This window comes from Euprymna scolopes, chromosome 9 (genome assembly GCF_053919585.1).
Source record: "Euprymna scolopes isolate OS-2025 chromosome 9, ASM5391958v1, whole genome shotgun sequence".
NCBI lineage: Eukaryota > Metazoa > Mollusca > Cephalopoda > Sepiida > Sepiolidae > Euprymna > Euprymna scolopes.
In genome coordinates this window covers 159,317,246-159,330,231 of record NC_136490.1, presented here as the reverse complement: position 1 = coordinate 159,330,231, position 12,986 = coordinate 159,317,246, and positions in this window count along the sequence as shown.

The following is a 12,986-nucleotide window of genomic DNA, read 5'->3' as shown; positions in this document are numbered from 1 at the left end:
ACACCTCTTCACGCATCAAATGGACTTAACTCTAACCGATTGAACCCTTGACCTGTCCTACTGAGGACATAAAATCTCAGATTGACATTTTCTCTGAAAAACTCAATCAGGGATGGCAGAGATAAAATGTTTTCCAAAAAGAAATTCCACAAACTTTTAACTAAACAAAACTACATATAAAAATATCTGAAAAGAGCTGAACAAGGCTTGAAACGCGTTATAAAAATATCTAAAAATATTTTTTAAAAATGACAAAAGTCTGAAAAAGCAACAACTGACTCTTACTCTCTCTCTCTCTCTTATATATATATATATATATATATATATATATATATATAAATATATATATATATATATATATATATATATATATTTGGTAAGGTGATTGATAATTTATAATTCAAAATTAAAATTAGAAATTAAAATTAAAAGTTCGTTTCATAAGAAGGAGCACAACAAAGCCAATAAATTGTACGATCATTTCGGAAACGATGTTTTTTATTGTGACAGACATTGTGTCCAGGACAATAATTTTAGCATATAGTTTTTTATGAAAACAAAGTCTCCTCACCAGCAAAATATTGGGTGGGATTTTTTTAAAAATGAAAGACCCCATAAATAAACCTAGCATTTAAGTAGTGTATTTTAATTATTTTAGTATTTTTACTATAACATTAAAATACACTCGGCTCTATAGAAAATTGCTCTAACCCCCTTTAAATTATATATATATATATATATATATATATATATATATATATATATATATATTTATACATATTTATGTATATGTTTGTATCTATGTGTGTATATATATATATATACACACACACGTAGATACAAACATATACATAACCACATGCATAAAAATATGCGAACGCTTAAATAGAATTTTTAAAAAATAATATACACATTTCTAAATGTACACAAAAAGACCATTTTTATACTTATCTTTTTTATACTTAACCTAAACACACAACGGAACGTCCTGCCAATAATAATTTTTATTAAGTTTTATATTTCATAAAAATTTATTTGTAAATAAGCAAAAATGATAAAGTATGAACTCATGAATTCGTATCATTTTATTTTTATAAATCAGTGATTACGAAATGTTTTGATGTGAATTGCAGATGGCGTCGTAAAGTAGGAAGAAATCAAACACATTCTCATGTTGATTCTGGCGAAAAAAGATGTTTATGTGCCAATTATCAATGTATGAACAGCTTCCAGAAGAAACAAAGCTCTTTAGGATAAGGAATAAAACAGTTCACTGAAAACAAAATCTTAAGTAAAATATATAACGTACTTATCGAGCGATCCTATTTAGGACGCTATTTGCATCATTTGTATTTATAACAATTGCAGTTAGTTCATTGGTTACTGAATATAAGTGATTATCCAATCAGAATTAGACACGTATAAAAGTAAATATTTGTTATTAAATGAAGTTCAATTTTAATTTTTAAGCATAGAGTCTTACATTTGCTCTAATTAACTGGCTAGTCAAAATAAAATACTAGTTTTATAGGACGAATGTTATCGAGAATAGTCTTGCTTTAATTTATTTTATAGAAAAAAAAAGCAATATTAGTTGTCATAATGAATTTTTATTAGTTACACGATTCAGCTTGTTATATCCTTCCGTTTGGTAATGTGTTGCTCAAAGATTTATTTGTGATTGTCAGATGGGAATTATAGAGTGTTATTGCAGGAAACTATTTTTTTACTTGAATAAAACTTATTTGTGGCTGATTTATGAGCGGTCTGCCTAGTTTGAAAGCCTTGCGATGATGACAATTACCACACACTGTATTTCTTTGTATTATGTCGACTATCATGTGTGTTTGTGCCTGTGTGTTTGTGTACATAAGGGAGTTAGTTATAGTGTGCAACCAGCTGCCTTAATTACAAGCTTCACACATCACCGAAGATGGTACGCGCTCTCGACTTTAGATAGGTTGCTTGCGAAGGAGCATAAGTAGCATAAATGAGAGGGGGGTATAGCCTAAAACAAAACTAAGAAGGGAAGCATACGGAAGAAATCAGGGAAGGATGTATTTAAAAAGAAAGAGAACGATTTGAACGTGAATGAGGAAAGATAATGAGGCATGGGTAGAAAATAAAATGGAAAAGAGGGTGGAGAAATTAGGTAAAAACTAGAAGAAGAAAAAGGAGAAGGAGAAAGAAGAAGAAAAAGAAGACGGAAAGGAAAAAGAATAAGAAGAAATGATCTACAAAAAGTAGTGGAAGGAAAATTGTTTTAAAAAAGAAAAAAGGCTAGAAGAGGGAGAAAAGAGGTAAGAATAGAAGTTTGGAATTAGAAAAAAAAAATAAACAACGAAATAAAAAAAAGGAAAAAGAAAAAAAGAAGGAAATAAATATAGCAACAAGAAAATAATAAGACCACCTGCCAGGGATATTTTCGGTGAAGACGCAGCGGATATAGGCTCACATTTTTAATCATCATTTTTCATACTTAACACCATTACACACACACATACAGACACACACACTCACGTAAATGGAATTTCGCTCGCCAGAATGTATCATGGAAAACATTAAAACATTAACGCGTCAATACATCCCATTACCATCTTTTACGATTACTGTAAATATTCTTCACCGAAAGTTATGCAAGCATAGACAAAGCTATAAACATACACACACATACATACATATATATGTAAAGCTATACACGCACATACCCACATGCATATATATATATGAGAGTCGGCTCAAAAGTAATGCCTCTATTATCATAATTCCGCCCAAATCGATCACACAGGATTGTCAATTGTACTGTTATGATGATTGGACTTATGCAGTCACGGCCTGAAAGTTTATATCTCTGTTACAGATATTGATATGTCGGACTAAGAAAGTACTCCTGTCATGGACGTGCGTCAGAAGCTTTTCCACACAATTCTCAATCCATTTTTACCAGAGATTCAATGACGCATTTGAATCTCTGGTAAAAATGGATTGAGAATTGTGTGGAAAAATAACTTCTGGAGCACAAAAGTCGCTCGTTTTAATGGTACTATTACTGTTTTCGCAGCTCTTTAACTTTTTTTTAGTTAAAAACAAAAAAATAGGAGGCTTCACTTTTCGAGCGAACCTCATATGACAAAGCGCGCTTCGGATGCGCATGCATAACCATTGTTCATCGCATGCAAAAGTGCATTGAGAATCGTGGTGACTATGTAGAAAAATAAATTTGGGGTAGAAAAGGTCGCACGCATTACGAGGACAGACTTCGTTTCGTAGTTCTGTAACTTCTTTAAAACTTTATTCTTAAAAGGAAACTTTATTCTTAAAATAACCTTACACACACACACACACACACACACACACACACACACACACACACACACACACACATATATATATACTTGTATGATAATTTATGTATATATATGTTTATTTTATTTGTTTATTTTCTATTGTCATTGTTTGTTTGAAAATTGTTTTGTATCCTGTGAACACAGTTGTTCGCTATTTCTCTCCCACAGTTTAATAGATGTTGGGGTTCTTTAAAGTATAGGATAGCAAATTTTTCATGAAGGCATATATATATATACTTGCGCACGTGGCGCGAGTGAGAAAATCAGCAGCAGTACTGTGGATATATATATATATATATATATATATATATATTCTTGATATTTAATGAGAGTAAAGATTTTAATGCTACCGCATTATGTGACACAAGAAAGTGGGGATTCAATTAAATTCCTCTATAGGAAGGACATTTTTGTCTAGCAAAAATTGTCTGAACATTCCCATTGGTACTCCCCAGTCAGAGCGCCTCAGGTAGCAAGCAATAAACTTACCCTATCCGAAAGTCGTGTGGCAAGGCCTCGGAGGGTGGACTTCCTAGGTGATACCTAGACGGCGTACTCAGTCCGAGAGCTGATTGTCAAGACTGGTAATTTTCTACCCAGCTTATAAGCAAGAAGACTCATTCCCACCATATTTAATCACGGTATGTATTTAAATGTGCCCACCTCAGCACTATTTGAGACAAGGTCGGGAAAATGGGGTGTCCTGCAAGCTATTCTAAAGGAGGAGCACTTTCCCCAATCAGAGCGCCTCATGCAGCTAGCAATAAACTTACTCCATCCGAAAGCCGGGATACCCAGATGGCATAACTTATCAGTCATTCCTGAACCCGCACCTGACGGACTGATTGTCAAGAACTGATTCTTCACTGATACTTTATCTACCCGATCAGTGAGAAGACTCATCCCCACCATACTAAATTGGAGTATGATCACTGAAAGTTGGGAGATTCTACTTAGAGACGCTGCTATCAACCAATGAGAAACCAGATTTGTTCCATGAAAATATTGAATCTTTGAGCATCTCAGGACAATTTTTTTTTGTGTCAAAGAAGGATCTTTTGCTTTTTGCCTGCAAAATTATAAAGTCCAAGACCTGTACAGAACAGTCACTCACTGAAAATTGTACAGAATAATTACCGATCTGAAACGCTTCTGAAATTAAACATGGCTTTCAATTTAAGTATTGAAACTGGGTAGTATTACATCTAGCAAGTATTAAAAGAAGCAAATATTGCAATTGGCAAACGTAAAAGCCAGCAAATAAAACAACTTACATGTATTACAACTAGCAAGTATTACAAAACAAAAATATTAAAAATGGCAAGTATTACAACTAGCCAGTATTAACAATTAAGTATTACACATGTCACGTATTACAATTAAAAATAATTTGAAATAACAAGTATTACAATCATCAAGTATTAAAACTAGCGAGTGTTACCAGCATCTATTTCAATTAGCAGGTAATATAATTGGCAAGTACAAAAGCTATCAAATAAAACAACGTATATGTATTACAACTCGCAAGCACTACAATTGGCAATTCCTACTAGCTAGTATTACAAACAGTAAGTATTACAACTAGCATGCATTACAACTAGCAAGTGGGACAATTGGCAATTAATACAACTGGCAAGCATTCAAAAACAATCCTATTATTACAATTAGCGAGTATTAAAAAAAGCAAGTATTAACACTACGAAGTCCTAAAACAAGCAAGTATTATAATAAGCAAGACTTACAACTAGCATGTATTAAAAAGCACGTATCACATCTAGCAAGTATTATAAATAGCAAATATTAAAACTAGCTAGTATTACAATAAGCAAATATTACAATTAGAAATTATTACATCCAAAAAGTATCAGAATAAGCAAGTATTAAAACTAGCAAGTATTCAAACAGAAAAATATTACACCTGGCAAGAATTACAAATAGCAAGTATTACAACCAGCAATGATACAACTGGAAAGTATTACAATTAGCAACTATAATAACTATCGAGTATTACAAATAGCAATGGCTTTAACTAGCAAATACTGTGACTGGCAAGTATTGCAATTAGCAAATTCTACAATTAGCAAGGATTACAACTAGTGAATTATTGAACCATCAAGTTTACAACAAGCAATATTATAACTAGCAATATTACAACTAGCAAGTAATACAAGTAGCAAGTATTACAACTGGCAAGTATTAGAAATAGCAAGTACTACAACTAGTAAGTGCTACAACTAGCAAGTGCTGCAACTGGCAAGTATTACAATTAGCATGTATTACAACTAGCATATATTACAACTATCAAGTATGACAACTGGCAAGTATTATAACATATAAATTTGTTAGTTGTTAACGCTCAATAACGTTTGAAATGCCTAATAAAATAAAAAGAAGTAAAATCAAGAGAAAATTGTTCCTCATCCTTACGTTGCCAAGAGAGGATGCAGTGTCACGACTAACTTTCCTTCTTTTGTTTTTATTACGCTCGCAGAAGTTCAACTATCGGAAAAAAATTAAGATATTACGTGCAGCAAAATAATAGCACATAAACTGTTTTTCCACAATATGGAAGAACTGCCGGACCGTTTTACCCTAACCCTAACCCTAACTCTAACCCTAACCCTAACTCAAACCCTAACTCTAACCCTAAACCTAACCCTAACCCTAACTCTAACCCTAACCCTAACCTAACCCTAACCCTAACCCTAACTCTAACTCTAACTCTAACCCTAACCCTAACCCTAACCTTAACCTAACCCTAACCCTAACTCTAACTCTAACTCTAACCCTAACCCTAACCCTAACTCTAACCCTAACTCTAACTCTAACCCTAACCCTAACCTGCATCTTTTCAAAATAGGCGGTTCATGAGCTTATCAACGCTAGAGGAAACTCATGGGACAATATCGCCACTTGTCTGATAAATTATTATAAGCAGGGTTATAGGCGAGGTTTATTGACCTTTAATTACTTGTCGTGGAGTCTACCCACTCACTTAATTGTTTTATTAAATTATCGCGATTAATACAAGCGATTATTAAATTCTCGCGATTAATACATGCGAAATTTTTTATTTTCATCTGAAAGAAAAACGGTTTTTACCTTTTTTCTTTCAGATGAAAATAAAAAATTTCGCCCCGAAAAACGAATCCCCCAAGAAGTAGAGGCTATTGAAACCGTTTACCACACATTTTATATTGCGTTTCGCCAAATCACAGCAGAACCACAACGTTCGGCAGCAAAAGGAAAATAACCGCGTTGTTCATGGTTCAGCAAAAAAGGAAAAAAATACTGATACACCGTACGGTGTTAGCTTGGGAGGGCAGTGTTGTGGCGGAACTAACCTATGTTACCTTTTAAAAGACTATTTCACTCTCAATAAATAACGGAAGACTGAGCCAGTGGACCAAACTAGGTTGTTCCTCAGCTTTGACGAACACCTTACCTTTTGTATGCTTTGCAATACATGTTATTATTTTATTTTCGCGTCCTGTTTTTCTTTGGGATCCTTTAATAAGGCTATAAAAGGTATCCGTAAAGCGGGTATCCCAGCATACAGCAAAGTCTCGCGTGAAGCGCAGGTATCTTGGCTAGTATAAAATACTGTTCAATGACAAACCACCCGACAACTGAAAATGTGTGGGTTACCAGTTTGCAAGAGAGACGACCGATCCTATCTTGAAAATCGTCAAAAACAAATTTTTACCTGAAATATAAAACCGTGGTCGTTCAGAGATATTTGCGATGTGCCAACCAAGCAAACAGGCTGCACATTGTATTGTGAAAACTTCGCAAAGAAATGAAGATTTGACTCGACAAAAAAAATCTCTTTTTATTTCCTTCACGCTTAATTGAAACTTGCTAAGTGAAAGAAAACAAAAACGAATCAGACAAAAGCTCACCTTATCTTCCTCATTACACAAACCATTTATTCTTAACAAAGCTGCATAGCAATTAGTTTACCGAAAGGTGGTCCTAGTGAAGAGGATACAGGAACAAACTGATAACTCGGCGCGACGTGTTCGAATCCTGTCGTAATATACAGAACCGCAGTTTTTTATTACTTTTGTTCGCTCTTAAGAAAGCATTTTGACATTGAAGCAAAAGTGGTTACTGTGATAGAAGCAATATTAATAGGACAGAAGCCTATCCGGCCAGTTAAGTAACAAGGTATTTGTTTACATTACATTTAAACGTTTAAATGTTCATACGGTCGATGTAAAAAGGGAGATGAGAGGCAAGAGGTTTCATGAAAGTAGAAACTATGTACTTCTATAATGGAGGAACATATTTGGGTGCAAGTCTGATAAGTTGGGGTTCACAAATGCAGTCATTTCATTGGGGAACACGCCATGGAAATACTTATAAAACAAGCACAGATTTTCTGCAGGGCTTTGAGTTTGACACAGAGTGCAGACTTCCACAAATGTTGACAATCTTTACTATGCGAGTATCAAATTTTAAGAATTTTTTTTAAACAATAGCAACAAAACAGATTCAAACAACTTAAACTATTGAAATAAGGTCCCTAAGCAAAGACATTCACAATATTTTTCCTTCCTATTTAATGCCTAAGCAGTAATAGTTTTGATTATTTATTTAAAAGTCCGCAAGAATCTGTTAAAAAGAATGCTTGTCGCTGCAAAGTAAATATCTGGAATAACATGAATTTTAATGAAGATGTGTTAAAGATCTCAACCCATCTATTTATTTTACCCACTTATTTTCAAATCCATGTATATAAAATAGAAAGAATTTCAGGTCGATATTTGGAGGCGCGTTTAATTCACTAGGAGAGATGCACCCCAGCCTTCGTTAAGACATGCATATTGGAGAATGAAACACTCTGATGTTAAATCTATATGCAGTAATTCTACTTCTATAAACAAATCATCTGCGTGGATTTCAAATAATTTAAATGTCGCGGCTGACCTTATACGTCAAAATCGATGGAAGTGTTCATTATCATATAAAAAGTTCTGAAAGAAAAAATAAGGGCTTTTAACGTGACGCCGAAGCCCTACTATCAGGTATTCTTTTCCGCTAATTTCGGAGTTTGAAATTCAGTTACAATAGACAAAACCGAATCGATTCTTTTTATGAAAAACTGATATTAGTTCGTCATCTTCTACATATAATTAAAGAGTGATGATGTAGAGAGGTTTTGTCGCTATCTTTCTCTTGCTTATAATCTAACAGATTGTCGACAAAACTGTACACAATGCGAATAAACATTTTGCAAGGATGCTTGATCTTTTCCTGAAACAATGCTCATCAACTTTTCTGACTCCGTTCTGATTCAGTTCTCTTCAGTAAGATGAAAATAAAATACATTAAAGTCATTGATGTCTATTTCCGTCGTAGAATGTATTGATACTTGATGGTTGAGTGGGACAACTTCAGGTCTTTCATATCAGAAATTCTTCCATACTTTATTTTCGAAAATAATATGTCCTGTATTCTATGCGATATAACAGACTGGTTAAACAAAACTTTGTTCAACTATAAATGTGCCACTGCAGTTGCTCACAGACATCAATGAAACAGATATTCTGATACCAAAATAGCTTTTAGAAATATTTGCAATCACCACAAAAAAGTTACAGAGAATGCGGGAGATTTCTATGAAAAATCCGTTAAATCTTGAATGGTCTTGGCCAAGAGTTTGGGCGAATAACAAACATGGTCAGAAAGAGGTCATAAACATATATGTCTTCTATTCCAGCTGCTAAATATATAATAGAGGCAATTTCCTCAGTATCTGACAAATCCATACTTTTGTCAAAGAATATTAAATTCTACTCTTTGCAATCAGAATCTCCCCCTATGACGGTAAATGCTCTGAGCGACATCAGAATATATAATGTAACCAAATTTAATAAGAAGCTTAATTCTACCAGAGCGACAAGTTATAGTAACATTTACGTGCTATCGATAAAGAACATACAACTGGAACTAACTTATATTCTTACTTAGCCGTTTAATTGTTGTTAAAGGTGAAGTATTTTCTATCACGTTGGAAATTTCGTCGGACAAGTCAGTACTTAAAACACTGGATATTGGTATTCTGCAACTAGTCTTCTATGTGTCATGATTTAGTTGCCTAAAGCTATCAAGAAGTTATGTCCTCTATAGTATCAGACCTGACCGAATGGTTAATTGTAAACATAGACCGATTCATACCATCCCAAATATTCCAACAAAAACCTAACAGCCAGCCATGGTTCTCCCTAGACTGTGTTGCTGCCACCGCGCACAGAAATCACTTTTTCCATAGCTACCAACGTAATAGATGTACTGAGACCAAAACTGCTTTCAGGACTGCCAGCAACCACTGTAAAAGAGTAATAAAAAATGCAAGAGAGCTATATGCTCAGTCCGTTAAATCCAAGGTAGCTGAGCAGCGGCTTGATTCCCACTAGTTTTAGCAAATAGCAAACAGGATCCTGAACAGAAGCGTGCGTTCTATCCCAACCATCATCAATGGACCTGAGGTCATCTCGTCAGCATCAGACAAGGCCAAACTATTTGCCAAGAACTTTGCAGCTAATTCTACCCTATGCGACGAAGGCCATCAACTTCCCGTATTTCCTTCTATAACAGACAACACGCTATGAAACATACAGACTAATCAGGAACCTTGATTCCAGTAAAGCAACTGGCACTGACGGCATTGCAATTATAGTGTTTAAAAAACTTCAACAAGAACTTGTCCCCATACTTACAAAACTGTTCAAGCGTTGCCTTATGGAGAAGTGTTTCCCAACGCCCTGGAAAACCGCATCAGTATGACTTGTATTTAAGAATTCAAGTTATAAGTCATCTCCGTCTCAGTACAGACCAATAAGTCTCCTGTGTGTTATGAGTAAGTTGTTGGAATCCATATTAAATAAATAAGTAGTCAACCATCTCAGCAACAATAACATTCTTAGTGACATGCAATATGGTTTCCGTTCTGCCAGATCTACAGCAGATGTGCGAACGGTTATATCGCATAGGATTAGTGAATCTCTCGACAAAGGCTTCCTTTCTAGGGCAATTGCTCTTGACATATCAAAGACCTTCGATAAGGTATGGAATGAAGGTCTACTTCACAAGATTTCCAGCTATAGTATAACTGGAAATGTTTTCTCAATTATTAAATTATTTCTCTCTGATAGGCTCATAAGAGTAGTGGTTAATGCGCAGAAATCAAACGCCCACAGTATTAAGGCTGGAGTCTCTCAGGGGTCCATTCTGAGCCCAACTCTCTTCCTGATCTACACCAATGATCTCATAAAGTAATACTTAAATCATTCGTTGATATCTATGCTGATGACACGACCATCTATGGCAATACATCAAAGGCCGTAAATGACAAAGTTATCTCCTCTGATCTTGAGCACGTGGTTCAATGGGGGAAGAGGTGGCTGGTTACTTTTAATGCATCTAAAACCAAGGTCCTATCTTTATATCATCAACGCTCTGATCCCCATCTGGCATCAATTGAAATGGATGACTCTCGTCTAGGAGAGGCTCTATGTTTTGATAAGCTTCTGAGATTGACCTTTACTCCTGACCTGAAATGGAATACGTACATCAAGTCTGTTGCCAAGGTCGCTGGAAAATTGTTGGATCCTTCTACCGCTCTAGAAGATATCTGACTGCTGATGCAATTCTCTATCTATATAAAAGCCAAGTACGTCCAAGGATGGAATACTGCTGACATATCTGGGCAGGAGCTGTTAAAACAACCTATCCTGTCTTGACAGAGTACAAAATAGACTTCGTGGCTTAGTGGGGGATGCACTTTTCTCTTCCCTGCAACCTCTCTCCCACAGAAGAGACGTTGCGAGCATGTCTTTGTTTTATCGTTATTTGCATGGTAAGTGCTCGTCTGAACTCCAATCTCTGGTCCCCCTCGCCAATCTTTCACGAAAAACACCCGTCTAGCTAAAACCACTGACAATAATTTTCCCCATTCTTTATCTGTGCCTAAATCAAAACGAATTCCATGAACAAAGCTTCTTTCTTAGAAGTGCACGCCTGTAGAACTCTGTTCCGTTTGCCTGTTTCCCACCTGACTACAACTTGAATGTCTTCAAGTCCAACATAAACAGATTTCTGATGAACCGCACCCTTAAGACACTTGCATTAGTAACGATTACTACGATGTTATCCCATTGATTACTTTACATGCAATAACCCTTACCCCCGAGTGGCTTCCGGGCCTTGATAAGTGGTGACAACCATGTAAAAAAATATTAGCAATATACTATGTAACAAGCAATATGAATTTCGTCCTGCAAGACAAACAACTAATATGCTGATTGTAATATTACACAAGATTAGTGAATCTATGACGAAGTCCTCATCTCTAGAGCAACAGCTGACATATCACAGGTTTTTAATAGTGTTTGGTAGACGTATACTTCGCAAGATAGCTGGCTGCTGAATATCTGGAAATGTCATCTCGACCATTTAAACTTTTTTCTCTGATGGGTTTATAAAAGTAGTTGTTGATTAAGAGAAGTCTGAATAGTATCAATTTCGGTATGCTCCAGGCATCTATTCTGGGCGCAACCCTCCTCTACATCACATTCTAAGACCATTGATAAACGTTTATGCAAATGACACAACCATCGATTGAAACACATTGAGAAGCATTATACCAGTCATTATAGGTGCCACAGAGCTCATGGAGAAGAACCCGAAGTCTTAACCTACTAATATTCCTGGTGAAACAAATGCAAGAGAAATCCAGACGATTGCACGAAAGGGAAAAAACGAGGAAATTAAAAAGAACTCTCGGCTGGTATCAATAAAAAGAAGGAGAATTCGGCAAAAAAAGAAAGAATATGAAAGAGAAAATGAAGCTCATCCTTTTTCTCACTTTTTCGATCCGGAGTATTAAAGTTTAATGTGGGGAAAAATGTCTGATTACTGAAAATACATCTAAAACTAACGTTCCCTCCTTTTACCATCGACGTTTAGATCCTCTCTTTACTCCTATTGAAAGAAATAGCGCACTCATTGAGGAAGCTCCTGTCTTGATGAGCTCCTAAAACTGATAATCATCCAAGACTTGAAATTTTCATCAAATTTATTGCAATATTTGCGGAAAATGTTTGGGACCATTTAACCCATCGAGAAAGTATCTTACCCCTGACGAAATCCTCTACATACATAACAGTCAAACATGTTAATAGATAGGGTACTGTTGCCTGATCTGGGAAGGCCTTGGTCAGAGCACTTTTTTCTACTTTGACAAAGTATAAACTTGACTTTGAAATCTAGTGAGGGAGTTTTCTATTCCCCACACCCTTTTTCTCATTAAAAGAAGGTTAGTAGTCTTTCTCTCCTTGATCGTTTTCTATAGTAAGTACCCGACAATGATCTAGTTTATGGTTCTATACTGTAAAACATTAAAAGCACGAACTCATCTAGCTACAACCACTGAAAATGATTTTCCTTTTGTTTCCTCTGGAATCCGAAAGTAAACAGAACTTTATTGAGAAAAGTTTATTTTAATAAATCACCTATGGAATACAATACAACACAGCTGCTTTCCGTCTAACTAAAACATGATCGTTTTCAAACAAATCCATGTTTCGCCGTCCTCTTAAATAATCAAATACTGCTAAGTCCCAATCGTCGTTA